Source organism: Crinia signifera, chromosome 8, assembly GCF_055691185.1.
Source record: "Crinia signifera chromosome 8, ASM5569118v1, whole genome shotgun sequence".
Lineage (NCBI taxonomy): Eukaryota > Metazoa > Chordata > Amphibia > Anura > Myobatrachidae > Crinia > Crinia signifera.
Genome location: NC_139224.1, coordinates 64,987,751 through 65,005,547, shown reverse-complemented (window position 1 = coordinate 65,005,547; position 17,797 = coordinate 64,987,751). Strand labels below are relative to the sequence as shown.

General features: G+C 40.2%; 33 non-coding genes and 3 pseudogenes across 33 annotated transcripts; all 36 read left to right on the top strand.

Annotated features, from left to right (window-relative positions):
- The first annotated feature begins 60 nt into the window (after nt 1-60).
- On the top strand, nt 61-179 carry LOC146031657 (5S ribosomal RNA). Its single transcript, XR_014457119.1, has one exon. It is a non-coding gene; the product is annotated as a 5S ribosomal RNA (ribosomal RNA).
- Nucleotides 180-524: 345 nt separating this feature from the next.
- On the top strand, nt 525-643 carry LOC146031663 (5S ribosomal RNA). Its single transcript, XR_014457125.1, has one exon. It is a non-coding gene; the product is annotated as a 5S ribosomal RNA (ribosomal RNA).
- Nucleotides 644-988: 345 nt separating this feature from the next.
- On the top strand, nt 989-1,107 carry LOC146027479 (5S ribosomal RNA). Its single transcript, XR_014454879.1, has one exon. It is a non-coding gene; the product is annotated as a 5S ribosomal RNA (ribosomal RNA).
- Nucleotides 1,108-1,452: 345 nt separating this feature from the next.
- On the top strand, nt 1,453-1,571 carry LOC146034473 (5S ribosomal RNA). Its single transcript, XR_014459880.1, has one exon. It is a non-coding gene; the product is annotated as a 5S ribosomal RNA (ribosomal RNA).
- Nucleotides 1,572-1,916: 345 nt separating this feature from the next.
- Nucleotides 1,917-2,035, top strand: LOC146033746 (5S ribosomal RNA). The gene has a single exon (XR_014459155.1). It is a non-coding gene; the product is annotated as a 5S ribosomal RNA (ribosomal RNA).
- A 345-nt stretch (nt 2,036-2,380) lies between these two features.
- Nucleotides 2,381-2,499, top strand: LOC146033153 (5S ribosomal RNA). Its single transcript, XR_014458563.1, has one exon. It is a non-coding gene; the product is annotated as a 5S ribosomal RNA (ribosomal RNA).
- Nucleotides 2,500-2,841: 342 nt separating this feature from the next.
- LOC146030651 (5S ribosomal RNA) lies at nt 2,842-2,960 on the top strand. Its single transcript, XR_014456141.1, has one exon. It is a non-coding gene; the product is annotated as a 5S ribosomal RNA (ribosomal RNA).
- A 345-nt stretch (nt 2,961-3,305) lies between these two features.
- On the top strand, nt 3,306-3,424 carry LOC146034658 (5S ribosomal RNA). Its single transcript, XR_014460062.1, has one exon. It is a non-coding gene; the product is annotated as a 5S ribosomal RNA (ribosomal RNA).
- A 342-nt stretch (nt 3,425-3,766) lies between these two features.
- Nucleotides 3,767-3,885, top strand: LOC146027497 (5S ribosomal RNA). The gene has a single exon (XR_014454896.1). It is a non-coding gene; the product is annotated as a 5S ribosomal RNA (ribosomal RNA).
- A 345-nt stretch (nt 3,886-4,230) lies between these two features.
- LOC146030569 (5S ribosomal RNA) lies at nt 4,231-4,349 on the top strand. The gene has a single exon (XR_014456060.1). It is a non-coding gene; the product is annotated as a 5S ribosomal RNA (ribosomal RNA).
- A 345-nt stretch (nt 4,350-4,694) lies between these two features.
- LOC146027461 (5S ribosomal RNA) lies at nt 4,695-4,813 on the top strand. Its single transcript, XR_014454861.1, has one exon. It is a non-coding gene; the product is annotated as a 5S ribosomal RNA (ribosomal RNA).
- Nucleotides 4,814-5,155: 342 nt separating this feature from the next.
- LOC146031531 (5S ribosomal RNA) lies at nt 5,156-5,274 on the top strand. The gene has a single exon (XR_014456996.1). It is a non-coding gene; the product is annotated as a 5S ribosomal RNA (ribosomal RNA).
- Nucleotides 5,275-5,619: 345 nt separating this feature from the next.
- LOC146032840 (5S ribosomal RNA) lies at nt 5,620-5,738 on the top strand. The gene has a single exon (XR_014458256.1). It is a non-coding gene; the product is annotated as a 5S ribosomal RNA (ribosomal RNA).
- A 346-nt stretch (nt 5,739-6,084) lies between these two features.
- On the top strand, nt 6,085-6,203 carry LOC146034895 (5S ribosomal RNA). The gene has a single exon (XR_014460299.1). It is a non-coding gene; the product is annotated as a 5S ribosomal RNA (ribosomal RNA).
- Nucleotides 6,204-6,548: 345 nt separating this feature from the next.
- Nucleotides 6,549-6,667, top strand: LOC146034657 (5S ribosomal RNA). Its single transcript, XR_014460061.1, has one exon. It is a non-coding gene; the product is annotated as a 5S ribosomal RNA (ribosomal RNA).
- A 342-nt stretch (nt 6,668-7,009) lies between these two features.
- Nucleotides 7,010-7,128, top strand: LOC146032839 (5S ribosomal RNA). The gene has a single exon (XR_014458255.1). It is a non-coding gene; the product is annotated as a 5S ribosomal RNA (ribosomal RNA).
- A 345-nt stretch (nt 7,129-7,473) lies between these two features.
- On the top strand, nt 7,474-7,592 carry LOC146032773 (5S ribosomal RNA). Its single transcript, XR_014458192.1, has one exon. It is a non-coding gene; the product is annotated as a 5S ribosomal RNA (ribosomal RNA).
- A 345-nt stretch (nt 7,593-7,937) lies between these two features.
- Nucleotides 7,938-8,056, top strand: LOC146032838 (5S ribosomal RNA). The gene has a single exon (XR_014458254.1). It is a non-coding gene; the product is annotated as a 5S ribosomal RNA (ribosomal RNA).
- Nucleotides 8,057-8,401: 345 nt separating this feature from the next.
- Nucleotides 8,402-8,520, top strand: LOC146031228 (5S ribosomal RNA). The gene has a single exon (XR_014456699.1). It is a non-coding gene; the product is annotated as a 5S ribosomal RNA (ribosomal RNA).
- A 345-nt stretch (nt 8,521-8,865) lies between these two features.
- LOC146033404 (5S ribosomal RNA) lies at nt 8,866-8,984 on the top strand. The gene has a single exon (XR_014458814.1). It is a non-coding gene; the product is annotated as a 5S ribosomal RNA (ribosomal RNA).
- Nucleotides 8,985-9,326: 342 nt separating this feature from the next.
- On the top strand, nt 9,327-9,445 carry LOC146030650 (5S ribosomal RNA). Its single transcript, XR_014456140.1, has one exon. It is a non-coding gene; the product is annotated as a 5S ribosomal RNA (ribosomal RNA).
- A 951-nt stretch (nt 9,446-10,396) lies between these two features.
- Nucleotides 10,397-10,515, top strand: LOC146032837 (5S ribosomal RNA). The gene has a single exon (XR_014458253.1). It is a non-coding gene; the product is annotated as a 5S ribosomal RNA (ribosomal RNA).
- A 345-nt stretch (nt 10,516-10,860) lies between these two features.
- On the top strand, nt 10,861-10,979 carry LOC146031479 (5S ribosomal RNA). Its single transcript, XR_014456946.1, has one exon. It is a non-coding gene; the product is annotated as a 5S ribosomal RNA (ribosomal RNA).
- A 344-nt stretch (nt 10,980-11,323) lies between these two features.
- LOC146034023 (5S ribosomal RNA) lies at nt 11,324-11,442 on the top strand. Its single transcript, XR_014459430.1, has one exon. It is a non-coding gene; the product is annotated as a 5S ribosomal RNA (ribosomal RNA).
- A 346-nt stretch (nt 11,443-11,788) lies between these two features.
- On the top strand, nt 11,789-11,907 carry LOC146028350 (5S ribosomal RNA; annotated as a pseudogene).
- Nucleotides 11,908-12,247: 340 nt separating this feature from the next.
- Nucleotides 12,248-12,366, top strand: LOC146027850 (5S ribosomal RNA; annotated as a pseudogene).
- Nucleotides 12,367-12,711: 345 nt separating this feature from the next.
- Nucleotides 12,712-12,830, top strand: LOC146032417 (5S ribosomal RNA). The gene has a single exon (XR_014457853.1). It is a non-coding gene; the product is annotated as a 5S ribosomal RNA (ribosomal RNA).
- A 347-nt stretch (nt 12,831-13,177) lies between these two features.
- Nucleotides 13,178-13,296, top strand: LOC146030505 (5S ribosomal RNA). Its single transcript, XR_014455997.1, has one exon. It is a non-coding gene; the product is annotated as a 5S ribosomal RNA (ribosomal RNA).
- Nucleotides 13,297-13,641: 345 nt separating this feature from the next.
- On the top strand, nt 13,642-13,750 carry LOC146028502 (5S ribosomal RNA; annotated as a pseudogene).
- Nucleotides 13,751-14,097: 347 nt separating this feature from the next.
- Nucleotides 14,098-14,216, top strand: LOC146030985 (5S ribosomal RNA). The gene has a single exon (XR_014456464.1). It is a non-coding gene; the product is annotated as a 5S ribosomal RNA (ribosomal RNA).
- Nucleotides 14,217-14,561: 345 nt separating this feature from the next.
- On the top strand, nt 14,562-14,680 carry LOC146032836 (5S ribosomal RNA). The gene has a single exon (XR_014458252.1). It is a non-coding gene; the product is annotated as a 5S ribosomal RNA (ribosomal RNA).
- A 345-nt stretch (nt 14,681-15,025) lies between these two features.
- Nucleotides 15,026-15,144, top strand: LOC146031227 (5S ribosomal RNA). The gene has a single exon (XR_014456698.1). It is a non-coding gene; the product is annotated as a 5S ribosomal RNA (ribosomal RNA).
- Nucleotides 15,145-15,489: 345 nt separating this feature from the next.
- Nucleotides 15,490-15,608, top strand: LOC146033403 (5S ribosomal RNA). The gene has a single exon (XR_014458813.1). It is a non-coding gene; the product is annotated as a 5S ribosomal RNA (ribosomal RNA).
- A 342-nt stretch (nt 15,609-15,950) lies between these two features.
- On the top strand, nt 15,951-16,069 carry LOC146030648 (5S ribosomal RNA). Its single transcript, XR_014456139.1, has one exon. It is a non-coding gene; the product is annotated as a 5S ribosomal RNA (ribosomal RNA).
- A 946-nt stretch (nt 16,070-17,015) lies between these two features.
- LOC146032835 (5S ribosomal RNA) lies at nt 17,016-17,134 on the top strand. Its single transcript, XR_014458251.1, has one exon. It is a non-coding gene; the product is annotated as a 5S ribosomal RNA (ribosomal RNA).
- A 345-nt stretch (nt 17,135-17,479) lies between these two features.
- LOC146031478 (5S ribosomal RNA) lies at nt 17,480-17,598 on the top strand. The gene has a single exon (XR_014456945.1). It is a non-coding gene; the product is annotated as a 5S ribosomal RNA (ribosomal RNA).
- The last annotated feature ends 199 nt before the right edge of the window (nt 17,599-17,797 follow it).

The window sequence follows — 17,797 nt, the reverse complement described above, 5'->3', positions numbered from 1 at the left end:
CATTTTTATTAGCTTACCTGGTTATAGAAGTAGAAGAGGGCAAAATAGTGCCTGTATCTCACCTACAGCCATACCACATTGGATACGCCCAATCTCGTCTGATCTTGGAAGCTAAGCAGTGTTGGGCCTGTTTAGTACTTGGGTGGGAGACCATATGGGAACACCAGGTGCTGTAGGTTTTTTCCCATTACTGGCAAATTGTTTTTATTCTCTAGCTATTTAAATTGGAAACTTTTTCTTTTTATTGCCGATACAGACATTTGGGAGAGGTCAAACAGACACAATAGTCATCACCTAAAGACTTACCACACTGTTTCGGCCCAATTCCAACTGCTTTTGGCAGCTAAACAGTGTTGAGCCTCTTTAGTAGATTAATTTGAGACCACCTGCTTATATCATGTCATGTAGGTCTTTTTACATTACCAACACATGATTTTTTTCAGTAAGCCAAAACAGTTAGGAAACTTTTTTATTAACTTACCTGGTTATAGAAGTAGAAGAGGGCAAAAAAGTGCCTGTATCTCACCTACAGCCATACCACATTGGATACGCCCAATCTCGTCTGATCTTGGAAGCTAAGCAGTGTTGGGCCTGTTTAGTACTTAGATGGGAGACCACATGGGAACACCAGGTGCTGTAGGTATTTTCCCATTACTGGCAAATTGTTTTGATTCTCTAGCTATTTAAATTGGAAACTTTTTCTTTTTATTGCCGATACAGACATTTGGGAGAGGTCAAACAGACACAATAGCCATCACCTAAAGACTTACCACACTGTTTCGGCCCAATTCCAACTGCTTTTGGCAGCTAAACAGTGTTGAGCCTCTTTAGTAGATTAATTTGAGACCACCTGCTTATATCATGTCCTGTAGGTCTTTTTACATTACCAACACATGATTTTTTTCAGTAAGCCAATACAGTTAGGAAACTTTTTTATTAACTTACCTGGTTATAGAAGTAGAAGAGGGCAAAAAAGTGCCTGTATCTCACCTACAGCCATACCACATTGGATACGCCCAATCTCGTCTGATCTTGGAAGCTAAGCGGTGTTGTGCCTGGTTAGTGCTTAGGTGGGAGACCACATGGGAACACCAGGTGCTGTAGGTTTTTTCCCATTACTGGCAAATTGTTTTGATTCTCTAGCTATTTAAATTGGAAACTTTTTCTTTTTATTGCCAGTACAGACATTTGGAAGATGTCAAACAGACACAATAGCCATCACCTAAAAACTTACCACACTGTTTAGGCCCAATTCCAACTGCTTTTGGCAGCTAAACAGTGTTGAGCCTCTTTAGTAGATTAATTTGAGACCACCTGCTTATATCATGTCCTGTAGGTCTTTTTACATTACCAACACATGATTTTTTTCAGTAAGCCAAAACAGTTAGGAAACATTTTTATTAGCTTACCTGGTTATAGAAGTAGAAGAGGGCAAAATAGTGCCTGTATCTCACCTACAGTCTTACCACATTGGATACGCCCAATCTCGTCTGATCTTGGAAGCTAAGCAGTCTTGGGCCTGGTTAGTACTTGGGTGGGAGACCATATGGGAACACCAGGTGCTGTAGGTTTTTTCCCATTACTGGCAAATTGTTTTTATTCTCTAGCTATTTAAATTGGAAACTTTTTCTTTTTATTGCCGATACAGACATTTGGGAGAGGTCAAACAGACACAATAGTCATCACCTAAAGACTTACCACACTGCTTCGGCCCAATTCCAACTGCTTTTGGCAGCTAAACAGTGTTGAGCCTATTTAGTAGATTAATTTGAGACCACCTGCTTATATCATGTCATGTAGGTCTTTTTACATTACCAACACATGATTTTTTTCAGTAAGCCAAAACAGTTAGGAAACTTTTTTATTAACTTACCTGGTTATAGAAGAAGAAGAGGGCAAAAAAGTGCCTGTATCTCACCTACAGCCATATCACATTGGATACGCCCAATCTTGTCTGATCTTGGAAGCTAAGCAGTGTTGGGCCTGGTTAGTACTTAGGTGGGAGACCACATGGGAACACCAGGTGCTGTAGGTTTTTTCCCATTACTGGCAAATTGTTTTGATTCTCTAGCTATTTAAATTGGAAACTTTTTCTTTTTATTGCCGATACAGACATTTGGGAGAGGTCAAACAGACACAATAGCCATCACCTAAAAACTTACCACACTGTTTCGGCCCAATTCCAACTGCTTTTGGCAGCTAAACAGTGTTGAGCCTCTTTAGTAGATTAATTTGAGACCACCTGCTTATATCATGTCCTGTAGGTCTTTTTACATTACCAACACATGATTTTTTTCAGTAAGCCAAAACTGTTAGGAAACTTTTTTATTAGCTTACCTGGTTATAGAAGTAGAAGAGGGCAAAAAAGTGCTTGTATTACACCTACAGCCATACCACATTGGATACGCCCAATCTCGTCTGATCTTGGAAGCTAAGCAGTGTTGGGCCTGGTTAGTACTTGGGTGGGAGACCACATGGGAACACCCGGTACTGTAGGATTTTTTCCATTACTGGCAAATTGTTTTTATTCTCTAGCTATTTAAATTGGAAACTTTTTTTTATTGCCAGTACAGACATTTGGAAGAGGTCAAACAGACACAATAGCCATCACCTAAAAACTTACCACACTGTTTAGGCCCAATTCCAACTGCTTTTGGCAGCTAAACAGTGTTGAGCCTCTTTAGTAGATTAATTTGAGACCACCTGCTTATATCATGTCCTGTAGTTCTTTTTACATTACCAACACATGATTTTTTTCAGTAAGCCAAAACAGTTAGAAAACATTTTTATTAGCTTACCTGGTTATAGAAGTAGAAGAGGGCAAAATAGTGCCTGTATCTCACCTACAGCCATACCACATTGGATACGCCCAATCTCGTCTGATCTTGGAAGCTAAGCAGTGTTGGGCCTGGTTAGTACTTGGGTGGGAGACCATATGGGAACACCAGGTGCTGTAGGTTTTTTCCCATTACTGGCAAATTGTTTTTATTCTCTAGCTATTTAAATTGGAAACTTTTTCTTTTTATTGCCGATACAGACATTTGGGAGAGGTCAAACAGACACAATAGTCATCACCTAAAGACTTACCACACTGTTTCGGCCCAATTCCAACTGCTTTTGGCAGCTAAACAGTGTTGAGCCTCTTTAGTAGATTAATTTGAGACCACCTGCTTATATCATGTCATGTAGGTCTTTTTACATTACCAACACATGATTTTTTTCAGTAAGCCAAAACAGTTAGGAAACTTTTTTATTAGCTTACCTGGTTATAGAAGTAGAAGAGGGCAAAAAAGTGCTTGTATTTCACCTACAGCCATACCACATTGGATGCGCCCAATCTCGTCTGATCTTGGAAGCTAAGCAGTGTTGGGCCTGGTTAGTTCTTGGGTGGGAGACCACATGGGAACACCCGGTACTGTAGGATTTTTTCCATTACTGGCAAATTGTTTTTATTCTCTAGCTATTTAAATTGGAAACTTTTTTTTATTGCCAGTACAGACATTTGGAAGAGGTCAAACAGACACAATAGCCATCACCTAAAAACTTACCACACTGTTTAGGCCCAATTCCAACTGCTTTTGGCAGCTAAACAGTGTTGAGCCTCTTTAGTAGATTAATTTGAGACCACCTGCTTATATCATGTCCTGTAGTTCTTTTTACATTACCAACACATGATTTTTTTCAGTAAGCCAAAACAGTTAGGAAACATTTTTATTAGCTTACCTGGTAATAGAAGTAGAAGAGGGCAAAATAGTGCCTGTATCTCACCTACAGCCATACCACATTGGATACGCCCAATCTCGTCTGATCTTGGAAGCTAAGCAGTTTTGGGGCTGGTTAGTACTTGGGTGGGAGACCATATGGGAACACCAGGTGCTGTAGGTTTTTTCCCATTACTGGCAAATTGTTTTTATTCTCTAGCTATTTAAATTGGAAACTTTTTCTTTTTATTGCCGATACAGACATTTGGGAGAGGTCAAGCAGACACAATAGTCATCACCTAAAGACTTACCACACTGTTTCGGCCCAATTCCAACTGCTTTTGGCAGCTAAACAGTGTTGAGCCTCTTTAGTAGATTAATTTGAGACCACCTGCTTATATCATGTCCTGTAGGTCTTTTTACATTACCAACACATGATTTTTTTCAGTAAGCCAAAACTGTTAGGAAACTTTTTTATTAGCTTACCTGGTTATAGAAGTAGAAGAGGGCAAAAAAGTGCTTGTATTTCACCTACAGCCATACCACATTGGATACGCCCAATCTCGTCTGATCTTGGAAGCTAAGCAGTGTTGGGCCTGGTTAGTACTTAGGTGGGAGACCACATGGGAACACCAGGTGCTGTAGGTTTTTTCCCATTACTGGCAAATTGTTTTTATTCTCTAGCTATTTAAATTGGAAACTTTTTCTTTTTATTGCCGATACAGACATTTGGAAGAGGTCAAACAGACACAATAGCCATCACCTAAAAGCTTACCACACTGTTTCGGCCCAATTCCAACTGCTTTTGGCAGCTAAACAGTGTTGAGCCTCTTTAGTAGATTAATTTGAGACCACCTGCTTATATCATGTCCTGTAGGTCTTTTTACATTACCAACACATGATTTTTTTCAGTAAGCCAAAACTGTTAGGAAACTTTTTTATTAGCTTACCTGGTTATAGAAGTAGAAGAGGGCAAAAAAGTGCTTTTATTTCACCTGCAGCCATACCACATTGGATACGCCCAATCTCGTCTGATTTTGGAAGCTAAGCAGTGTTGGGCCTGGTTAGTACTTGGGTGGGAGACCACATGGGAACACCCGGTGCTGTAGAATTTTTTCCATTACAGGCAAATTGTTTTTATTCTCTAGATATTTAAATTGGAAACTTTTTTTTATTGCCAGTACAGACATTTGGAAGAGGTCAAACAGACACAATAGCCATCACCTAAAAACTTACCACACTGTTTAGGCCCAATTCCAACTGCTTTTGGCAGCTAAACAGTGTTGAGCCTCTTTAGTAGATTAATTTGAGACCACCTGCTTATATCATATCCTGTAGGTCTTTTTACATTACCAACACATGATTTTTTTCAGTAAGCCAAAACAGTTAGGAAACATTTTTATTAGCTTACCTGGTTATAAAAGTAGAAGAGGGCAAAATAGTGCCTGTATCTCACCTACAGCCATACCACATTGGATATGCCCAATCTCGTCTGATCTTGGAAGCTAAGCAGTGTTGGGCCTGGTTAGTACTTGGGTGGGAGACCATATGGGAACACCAGGTGCTGTAGGTTTTTTCCCATTACTGGCAAATTGTTTTTATTCTCTAGCTATTTAAATTGGAAACTTTTTCTTTTTATTGCCGATACAGACATTTGGGAGAGGTCAAACAGACACAATAGTCATCACCTAAAGACTTACCACATTGTTTCGGCCCAATTCCAACTGCTTTTGGCAGCTAAACAGTGTTGAGCCTCTTTAGTAGATTAATTTGAGACCACCTGCTTATATCATGTCATGTAGGTCTTTTTACATTACCAACACATGATTTTTTTCAGTAAGCCAAAACAGTTAGGAAACTTTTTTATTAACTTACCTGGTTATAGAAGTAGAAGAGGGCAATAAAGTGCCTATATCTCACCTACAGCCATACCACATTGGATATGCCTAATCTCGTCTGATCTTGGAAGCTAAGCAGTGTTGGGCCTGGTTAGTACTTGGGTGGGAGACCATATGGGAACACCAGGTGCTGTAGGTTTTTTCCCATTACTGGCAAATTGTTTTTATTCTCTAGCTATTTAAATTGGAAACTTTTTCTTTTTATTGCCGATACAGACATTTGGGAGAGGTCAAACAGACACAATAGTCATCACCTAAAGACTTACCACACTGTTTCGGCCCAATTCCAACTGCTTTTGGCAGCTAAACAGTGTTGAGCCTCTTTAGTAGATTAATTTGAGACCACCTGCTTATATCATGTCCTGTAGGTCTTTTTACATTACCAACACATGATTTTTTTTCAGTAAGCCAATACAGTTAGGAAACTTTTTTATTAACTTGCCTGGTTATAGAAGTAGAAGAGGGCAAAAAAGTGTTTGTATCTCACCTACAGCCATACCACATTGGATACGCCCAATCTCGTCTGATCTTGGAAGCTAAGCAGTGTTGGGCCTGGTTAGTTCTTGGGTGGGAGACCACATGGGAACACCCGGTACTGTAGGATTTTTTCCATTACTGGCAAATTGTTTTGATTCTCTAGCTATTTAAATTGGAAACTTTTTCTTTTTATTGCCGATACAGACATTTGGAAGAGGTCAAACAGACACAATAGCCATCACCTAAAAACTTACCACACTGTTTCGGCCCAATTCCAACTGCTTTTGGCAGCTAAACAGTGTTGAGCCTCTTTAGTAGATTAATTTGAGACCACCTGCTTATATCATGTCATGTAGGTCTTTTTACATTACCAACACATGATTTTTTTCAGTAAGCCAAAACAGTTAGGAAACTTTTTTATTAGCTTACCTGGTTATAGAAGTAGAAGAGGGCAAAAAAGTGCTTGTATTTCACCTACAGCCATACCACATTGGATGCGCCCAATCTCGTCTGATCTTGGAAGCTAAGCAGTGTTGGGCCTGGTTAGTTCTTGGGTGGGAGACCACATGGGAACACCCGGTACTGTAGGATTTTTTCCATTACTGGCAAATTGTTTTTATTCTCTAGCTATTTAAATTGGAAACTTTTTTTTATTGCCAGTACAGACATTTGGAAGAGGTCAAACAGACACAATAGCCATCACCTAAAAACTTACCACACTGTTTAGGCCCAATTCCAACTGCTTTTGGCAGCTAAACAGTGTTGAGCCTCTTTAGTAGATTAATTTGAGACCACCTGCTTATATCATGTCCTGTAGTTCTTTTTACATTACCAACACATGATTTTTTTCAGTAAGCCAAAACAGTTAGGAAACTTTTTTATTAACTTACCTGGTTATAGAAGTAGAAGAGGGCAAAAAAGTGCCTGTATTTCACCTACAGCCATACCACATTGGATATGCCTAATCTCGTCTGATCTTGGAAGCTAAGCAGTGTTGGGCCTGGTTAGTACTTGGGTGGGAGACCATATGGGAACACCAGGTGCTGTAGGTTTTTTCCCATTACTGGCAAATTGTTTTTATTCTCTAGCTATTTAAATTGGAAACTTTTTCTTTTTATTGCCGATACAGACATTTGAGAGAGGTCAAACAAATACAATAGTCATCACTTAAAGACTTACCACACTGTTTCGGCCCAATTCCAACTGCTTTTGGCAGCTAAACAGTGTTGAGCCTCTTTAGTAGATTAATTTGAGACCACCTGCTTATATCATGTCATGTAGGTCTTTTTACATTACCAACACATGATTTTTTTCAGTAAGCCAAAACAGTTAGGAAACTTTTTTATTAGCTTACCTGGTTATAGAAGTAGAAGAGGGCAAAAAAGTGCTTGTATTTCACCTACAGCCATACCACATTGGATGCGCCCAATCTCGTCTGATCTTGGAAGCTAAGCAGTGTTGGGCCTGGTTAGTATTTGGGTGGGAAACCATATGGGAACACCAGGTGCTGTAGGTTTTTTCCCATTACTGGCAAATTGTTTTTATTCTCTAGCTATTTAAATTGGAAACTTTTTCTTTTTATTGCCAATACAGACATTTGGGAGAGGTCAAACAGACACAATAGTCATCACCTAAAGACTTACCACACTGTTTCGGCCCAATTCCAACTGCTTTTGGCAGCTAAACAGTGTTGAGCCTCTTTAGTAGATTAATTTGAGACCACCTGCTTATATCATGTCATGTAGATCTTTTTACATTACCAACACATGATTTTTTTCAGTAAGCCAAAACAGTTAGGAAACTTTTTTATTAACTTACCTGGTTATAGAAGTAGAAGAGGGCAAAAAAGTGCCTGTATCTCACCTACAGCCATACCACATTGGATATGCCTAATCTCGTCTGATCTTGGAAGCTAAGCAGTGTTGGGCCTGGTTAGTACTTGGGTGGGAGACCATATGGGAACACCAGGTGCTGTAGGTTTTTTCCCATTACTGGCAAATTGTTTTTATTCTCTAGCTATTTAAATTGGAAACTTTTTCTTTTTATTGCCGATACAGACATTTGGGAGAGGTCAAACAAATACAATAGTCATCACTTAAAGACTTACCACACTGTTTCGGCCCAATTCCAACTGCTTTTGGCAGCTAAACAGTGTTGAGCCTCTTTAGTAGATTAATTTGAGACCACCTGCTTATATCATGTCATGTAGGTCTTTTTACATTACCAACACATGATTTTTTTCAGTAAGCCAAAACAGTTAGGAAACTTTTTTATTAACTTACCTGGTTATAGAAGTAGAAGAGGGCAAAAAAGTGCCTGTATCTCACCTACAGCCATACCACGTTGGATACGCCCAATCTCGTCTGATCTTGGAAGCTAAGCAGTGTTGGGCCTGGTTAGTACTTAGGTGGGAGACCACATGGGAACACCAGGTGCTGTAGGTTTTTTCCCATTACTGGCAAATTGTTTTGATTCTCTAGCTATTTAAATTGGAAACTTTTTCTTTTTATTGCCGATACAGACATTTGGAAGAGGTCAAACAGACACAATAGCCATCACCTAAAAACTTACCACACTGTTTCGGCCCAATTCCAACTGCTTTTGGCAGCTAAACAGTGTTGAGCCTCTTTAGTAGATTAATTTGAGACCACCTGCTTATATCATGTCCTGTAGGTCTTTTTACATTACCAACACATGATTTTTTTCAGTAAGCCAAAACTGTTAGGAAACTTTTTTATTAGCTTACCTGGTTATAGAAGTAGAAGAGGGCAAAAAAGTGCTTGTATTTCACCTACAGCCATACCACATTGGATACGCCCAATCTCGTCTGATCTTGGAAGCTAAGCAGTGTTGGGCCTGGTTAGTACTTGGGTGGGAGACCACATGGGAACACCCGGTGCTGTAGAATTTTTTCCATTACAGGCAAATTGTTTTTATTCTCTAGCTATTTAAATTGGAAACTTTTTTTTATTGCCAGTACAGACATTTGGAAGAGGTCAAACAGACACAATAGCCATCACCTAAAAACTTACCACACTGTTTAGGCCCAATTCCAACTGCTTTTGGCAGCTAAACAGTGTTGAGCCTCTTTAGTAGATTAATTTGAGACCACCTGCTTATATCATGTCCTGTAGGTCTTTTTACATTACCAACACATGATTTTTTTCAGTAAGCCAAAACAGTTAGGAAACATTTTTATTAGCTTACCTGGTTATAGAAGTAGAAGAGGGCAAAATAGTGCCTGTATCTCACCTACAGCCATACCACATTGGATACGCCCAATCTCGTCTGATCTTGGAAGCTAAGCAGTGTTGGGCCTGGTTAGTACTTGGGTGGGAGACCATATGGGAACACCAGGTGCTGTAGGTTTTTTCCCATTACTGGCAAATTGTTTTTATTCTCTAGCTATTTAAATTGGAAACTTTTTCTTTTTATTGCCGATACAGACATTTGGGAGAGGTCAAACAGACACAATAGTCATCACCTAAAGACTTACCACATTGTTTCGGCCCAATTCCAACTGCTTTTGGCAGCTAAACAGTGTTGAGCCTCTTTAGTAGATTAATTTGAGACCACCTGCTTATATCATGTCATGTAGGTCTTTTTACGGTACTTGTGAGTTATCCGGGCGTCCGATTTTAAAATCGGGTCGGATCGGGACATCGCATCGCATCGCATGCGACCATCGGATGCGATGCGATGCGATGACCCGATTTTTCCATAGGAATCAATGTTAAAATGGACTGAGTCCATTTTAACATGGAATTCAATGGGAAAAAGGGGTCCTTTTCATACCCCTACTATCCAAGTGGGCATGGAGTTGGATATAAACCTGTGGCGAGCGTAGCGAGCCACCGAGCCCGAAGCGTGGCGAGCGTAGCGAGCCCCGCGAGGGGACACGGAATACCGTCCCCTCGCGGGGCTCGCTTCGCTCGCCACGCTTCGGGCTCGGTGGCTCGCTACGCTCGCCACAGGTTTATATCCAACTCCATGCCCACTTGGATAGTAGGGGTATGAAAAGGACCCCTTTTTCCATAGGAATCATTTTAACATTGATTCCTATGGAAAAATCGGGTCATCGCATCCGATGGTCGGATGCGATGCGATGCGATGCGATGCGATATCGTATCGCATCGCATCGGATTGTATGCCTTAACTTAAGGCATACAATCAAAAAATCGGGAGCCCGGATAACTCACAAGTACCCTTTTTACATTACCAACACATGATTTTTTTCAGTAAGCCAAAACAGTTAGGAAACTTTTTTATTAACTTACCTGGTTATAGAAGTAGAAGAGGGCAATAAAGTGCCTGTATCTCACCTACAGCCATACCACATTGGATATGCCTAATCTCGTCTGATCTTGGAAGCTAAGCAGTGTTGGGCCTGGTTAGTACTTGGGTGGGAGACCATATGGGAACACCAGGTGCTGTAGGTTTTTTCCCATTACTGGCAAATTGTTTTTATTCTCTAGCTATTTAAATTGGAAACTTTTTCTTTTTATTGCCGATACAGACATTTGGGAGAGGTCAAACAGACACAATAGTCATCAGCTAAAGACTTACCACACTGTTTCGGCCCAATTCCAACTGCTTTTGGCAGCTAAACAGTATTGAGCCTCTTTAGTAGATTCATTTGAGACCACCTGCTTATATCATGTCCTGTAGGTCTTTTTACATTACCAACACATGATTTTTTTCAGTAAGCCAATACAGTTAGGAAACTTTTTTATTAACTTGCCTGGTTATAGAAGTAGAAGAGGGCAAAAAAGTGTCTGTATCTCACCTACAGCCATACCACATTGGATACGCCCAATCTCGTCTGATCTTGGAAGCGAAGCAGTGTTGGGCCTGGTTAGTACTTAGGTGGGAGACCACATGGGAACACCAGGTGCTGTAGGTTTTTTCCCATTACTGGCAAATTGTTTTGATTCTCTAGCTATTTAAATTGGAAACTTTTTCTTTTTATTGCCGATACAGACATTTGGAAGAGGTCAAACAGACACAATAGCCATCACCTAAAAACTTACCACACTGTTTCGGCCCAATTCCAACTGCTTTTGGCAGCTAAACAGTGTTGAGCCTCTTTAGTAGATTATTTGAGACCACCTGCTTATATCATGTCCTGTAGGTCTTTTTACATTACCAACACATGATTTTTTTTAGTAAGCTAAAACAGTTAGGAAACATTTTTATTAGCTTACCTGGTTATAGAAGTAGAAGAGGGCAAAATAGTGCCTGTCTTTCACCTACAGCCATACCACATTGGATACGCGCAATCTCGTCTGATCTTGGAAGGTAAGCAGTGTTGGGCCTGGTTGGTACTTGGGTGGGAGACCACATGGGAACACCAGGTGCTGTAGGTTTTTCCCATTACTGACAAATTGTTTTTATTCTCTAGCTTTTTAAATTGGAAACTTTTTTCTCTTTATTGCCAGTACAGACATTTGGAAGAGGTCAAACAGACACAATAGCCATCACCTAAAAAATTACCACACTGTTTAGGCCCAATTCCAACTGCTTTTGGCAGCTAAACAGTGTTTAGCCTCTTTAGTAGTTTCATTTGAGACCACCTGCTAATATCATGTCCTGTAGGTCTTTTTACATTACCAACACATGATTTTTTTCAGTAAGCCAATACAATTAGGAAACTTTTTTATTAGCTTACCTGTAGATAGAAGTAGAAGAGGGCAAAAAAAATGGCTGTATCTCACCTACACCTATACCACATTGGGTAGGCCCAATCTCATCTGATCTTGGAAGCTAAGCAGTGTTGGGCCTGTTTAGTACTTAGGTGGGAGACCACATGGGAACACCAGGTGCTGTAGGTTTTTCCCATTACTGGCAAATTGTTTTTATTCTCTAGCTATTTAAATTGGAAACTTTTTTTATTGCTAGTACAGACATTTGGAAGAGGTCAAACAGACACAATAGCCATCACCTAAAAACTTACTAAACTGGTTAGGCCCAATTCCAACTGCTTTTGGCAGCTAAACAGTGTTGAGCCTCTTTAGAAGATTAATTTGAGACCACCTGCTAATATCATGTCCTGTTGGTCTTTTTACATTACCAACACATGATTTTTTTCTGTAAGCCAAAACAGTTAGGAAACTTTTTTATTAGCTTACCTGGTTATGGAAGTAGAAGAGGGCAAAAAAGTGCCTATATCTCACCTACAGCCATACAACATTGGATACGCCCAATATCATCTGATCTTGGAAGCTAAGCAGTGATGGGCCTGGTTAGTACTTGGGTGGGTGACCACATGGGAATACCAGGTGCTGTATGTTTTTTCCCATTAGTGGCAAGTTGTTTTTATTCTCTAGCTATTTAAATTGGAAACTTTTTCTTTTTATTGCCAATACAGACATTTAGGAGAGGTCAAACAGTCACAATAGCCATCACCTAAAAACTTACCACACTGTTTAGGCCCAATTCCAACTGATTTTGGCAGCTAAACATTGTTGAGCCTCTTTAGTGGTTTTATTTGAGACCACCTGCTTATATCATGTCCTGTAGGTCTTTTTACATTACCAACACATGATTTTTTTCAGTAAGCCAATACAGTTAGGAAACTTTTTTATTAGCTTACCTGGTTATAAAAGTAGAAGAGGGCAAAAAAGTGCCGGTATCTCACCTACAGCCATACCACATTGGATACGCCCAATCTCGTCTGATCTTGGAAGCTAAGCAGTGTTGGGCCTGGTTAGTACTTGGGTGGGAGACCACATGGGAACACCAGGTGCTGTAGGTTTTTTCCCATTACTGGCAAATTGTTTTTATTCTCTTGATATTTAAATTGGAAACTTTTTATTTTTATTGCCAGTACAGACATTTGGAAGAGGTCAAACAGACACAATAGCCATCACCTAAAAACTTACCACACATTGTTTAGGCCCAATTCCAACTGCTTTTGGCAGCTAAACAGTGTTGAGCCTCTTTAGTAGTTTAATTTGAGACCACCTGCTTATATCATGTCCTGTAGATCTTTTTACATTACCAACACATGATTTTTTTCAGTAAGCCAAAACAGTTAGGAAACTTTTTTATTAGCTTACCTGGTTATAGAAGTAGAAGAGGGCAAAAAAGTGTCTGTATCTCACCTACAGCCATACCACATTGGATACGCCCAATCTCATCTGATCTTGGAAGCTAAGCAGTGTTGGGCCTGGTTAGTACTTGGGTGGGAGACCACATGGGAACACCAGGTGCTGTAGGTTTTTTCCCATTACTGGCAAATTGTTTTTATTCTCTAGCTTTTTGAATTAGAAACTTATTTTTTTATTGCCAAAACAGACATTTGGGAGAGGTCAAACAGACACAATAGCCATCACCTAAAGACTTACCACACTGTTTCGGCCAAAATCCAACTGCTTTTGGCAGCTAAACAGTGTTGAGCCTCTTTAGTAGTTTAATTTGAGACCACCTGCTAATATTATGTCATGTAGGTCTTTTTACATTACCAACACATGATTTTTTTTCAGTAAGCCAATACAGTTAGGAAACTTTGTTATTAGCTTACTTGGTTATAGAAGTAGAAGAGGGCAAAAAAGTGCCTGTATCTCACCTACAGCCATACCACATTGGATACACCTGATCTTGGAAGCTAAGCAGTGTTGGGCCTGGTTAGTACTTGGGTGGGAGACCACATGGGAACACCAGGTGCTGTAGGTTTTTTCCCATTACTGGCAAATTGTTTTTATTCTCTTGATATTTAAATTGGAAACTTTTTATTTTTATTGCCAGTACAGACATTTGGAAGAGGTCAAACAGACACAATAGCCATCACCTAAAAACTTACCACACATTGTTTAGGCCCAATTCCAACTGCTTTTGGCAGCTAAACAGTGTTGAGCCTCTTTAGTAGTTTAATTTGAGACCACCTGCTTATATCATGTCCTGTAGATCTTTTTACATTACCAACACATGATTTTTTTCAGTAAGCCAAAACAGTTAGGAAACTTTTTTATTAGCTTACCTGGTTATAGAAGTAGAAGAGGGCAAAAAAGTGTCTGTATCTCACCTACAGCCATACCACATTGGATATGCCCAATCTCGTCTGATCTTGGAAGCTAAGCAGTGTTGGGCCTGGTTAGTACTTGGGTGGGAGACCACATGGGAACACCAGGTGCTGTAGGTTTTTTCCCATTACTGGCAAATTGTTTTTATTCTCTAGCTATTTAAATTGGAAACTTTTTCTTTTTATTGCCAATACAGACATTTGGGAGAGGTCAAACAGACACAATAGTCATCACCTAAAGACTTACCACACTGTTTCGGCCCAATTCCAACTGCTTTTGGCAGCTAAACAGTGTTGAGCCTCTTTAGTAGATTAATTTGAGACCACCTGCTTATATCATATCATGTAGATCTTTTTACATTACCAACACATGATTTTTTTCAGTAAGCCAAAACAGTTAGGAAACTTTTTTATTAACTTACCTGGTTATAGAAGTAGAAGAGGGCAAAAAAGTGCCTGTATCTCACCTACAGCCATACCACATTGGATATGCCTAATCTCGTCTGATCTTGGAAGCTAAGCAGTGTTGGGCCTGGTTAGTACTTGGGTGGGAGACCATATGGGAACACCAGGTGCTGTAGGTTTTTTCCCATTACTGGCAAATTGTTTTTATTCTCTAGCTATTTAAATTGGAAACTTTTTCTTTTTATTGCCGATACAGACATTTGGGAGAGGTCAAACAAATACAATAGTCATCACTTAAAGACTTACCACACTGTTTCGGCCCAATTCCAATTGCTTTTGGCAGCTAAACAGTGTTGAGCCTCTTTAGTAGATTAATTTGAGACCACCTGCTTATATCATGTCATGTAGGTCTTTTTACATTACCAACACATGATTTTTTTCAGTAAGCCAAAACAGTTAGGAAACTTTTTTATTAACTTACCTGGTTATAGAAGTAGAAGAGGGCAAAAAAGTGCCTGTATCTCACCTACAGCCATACCACGTTGGATACGCCCAATCTCGTCTGATCTTGGAAGCTAAGCAGTGTTGGGCCTGGTTAGTACTTAGGTGGGAGACCACATGGGAACACCAGGTGCTGTAGGTTTTTTCCCATTACTGGCAAATTGTTTTGATTCTCTAGCTATTTAAATTGGAAACTTTTTCTTTTTATTGCCGATACAGACATTTGGAAGAGGTCAAACAGACACAATAGCCATCACCTAAAAACTTACCACACTGTTTCGGCCCAATTCCAACTGCTTTTGGCAGCTAAACAGTGTTGAGCCTCTTTAGTAGATTAATTTGAGACCACCTGCTTATATCATGTCCTGTAGGTCTTTTTACATTACCAACACATGATTTTTTTCAGTAAGCCAAAACTGTTAGGAAACTTTTTTATTAGCTTACCTGGTTATAGAAGTAGAAGAGGGCAAAAAAGTGCTTGTATTTCACCTACAGCCATACCACATTGGATACGCCCAATCTCGTCTGATCTTGGAAGCTAAGCAGTGTTGGGCCTGGTTAGTACTTGGGTGGGAGACCACATGGGAACACCCGGTGCTGTAGAATTTTTTCCATTACAGGCAAATTGTTTTTATTCTCTAGCTATTTAAATTGGAAACTTTTTTTTATTGCCAGTACAGACATTTGGAAGAGGTCAAACAGACACAATAGCCATCACCTAAAAACTTACCACACTGTTTAGGCCCAATTCCAACTGCTTTTGGCAGCTAAACAGTGTTGAGCCTCTTTAGTAGATTAATTTGAGACCACCTGCTTATATCATGTCCTGTAGGTCTTTTTACATTACCAACACATGATTTTTTTCAGTAAGCCAAAACAGTTAGGAAACATTTTTATTAGCTTACCTGGTTATAGAAGTAGAAGAGGGCAAAATAGTGCCTGTATCTCACCTACAGCCATACCACATTGGATACGCCCAATCTCGTCTGATCTTGGAAGCTAAGCAGTGTTGGGCCTGGTTAGTACTTGGGTGGGAGACCATATGGGAACACCAGGTGCTGTAGGTTTTTTCCCATTACTGGCAAATTGTTTTTATTCTCTAGCTATTTAAATTGGAAACTTTTTCTTTTTATTGCCGATACAGACATTTGGGAGAGGTCAAACAGACACAATAGTCATCACCTAAAGACTTACCACATTGTTTCGGCCCAATTCCAACTGCTTTTGGCAGCTAAACAGTGTTGAGCCTCTTTAGTAGATTAATTTGAGACCACCTGCTTATATCATGTCATGTAGGTCTTTTTACGGTACTTGTGAGTTATCCGGGCGTCCGATTTTAAAATCGGGTCGGATCGGGACATCGCATCGCATCGCATGCGACCATCGGATGCGATGCGATGGGATGACCCGATTTTTCCATAGGAATCAATGTTAAAATGGACTGAGTCCATTTTAACATGGAATTCAATGGGAAAAACGGGTCCTTTTCATACCCCTGCTATCCAAGTGGGCATGGAGTTGGATATAAACCTGTGGCGAGCGTAGCGAGCCACCGAGCCCGAAGCGTGGCGAGCGTAGCGAGCCCCGCGAGGGGACACGGAATACCGTCCCCTCGCGGGGCTCGCTTCGCTCTCCACGCTTCGTGCTCGGTGGCTCGCTACGCTCGCCACAGGTTTATATCCAACTCCATGCCCACTTGGATAGTAGGGGTATGAAAAGGACCCCTTTTTCCATAGGAATCATTTTAACATTGATTCCTATGGAAAAATCGGGTCATCGCATCCGATGGTCGGATGCGATGCGATGCGATGCGATATCGTATCGCATCGCATCGGATTGTATGCCTTAACTTAAGGCATACAATCAAAAAATCGGGAGCCCGGATAACTCACAAGTACCCTTTTTACATTACCAACACATGATTTTTTTCAGTAAGCCAAAACAGTTAGGAAGCTTTTTTATTAACTTACCTGGTTATAGAAGTAGAAGAGGGCAATAAAGTGCCTGTATCTCACCTACAGCCATACCACATTGGATATGCCTAATCTCGTCTGATCTTGGAAGCTAAGCAGTGTTGGGCCTGGTTAGTACTTGGGTGGGAGACCATATGGGAACACCAGGTGCTGTAGGTTTTTTCCCATTACTGGCAAATTGTTTTTATTCTCTAGCTATTTAAATTGGAAACTTTTTCTTTTTATTGCCGATACAGACATTTGGGAGAGGTCAAACAGACACAATAGTCATCAGCTAAAGACTTACCACACTGTTTCGGCCCAATTCCAACTGCTTTTGGCAGCTAAACAGTATTGAGCCTCTTTAGTAGATTCATTTGAGACCACCTGCTTATATCATGTCCTGTAGGTCTTTTTACATTACCAACACATGATTTTTTTCAGTAAGCCAATACAGTTAGGAAACTTTTTTATTAACTTGCCTGGTTATAGAAGTAGAAGAGGGCAAAAAAGTGTCTGTATCTCACCTACAGCCATACCACATTGGATACGCCCAATCTCGTCTGATCTTGGAAGCGAAGCAGTGTTGGGCCTGGTTAGTACTTAGGTGGGAGACCACATGGGAACACCAGGTGCTGTAGGTTTTTTCCCATTACTGGCAAATTGTTTTGATTCTCTAGCTATTTAAATTGGAAACTTTTTCTTTTTATTGCCGATACAGACATTTGGAAGAGGTCAAACAGACACAATAGCCATCACCTAAAAACTTACCACACTGTTTCGGCCCAATTCCAACTGCTTTTGGCAGCTAAACAGTGTTGAGCCTCTTTAGTAGATTATTTG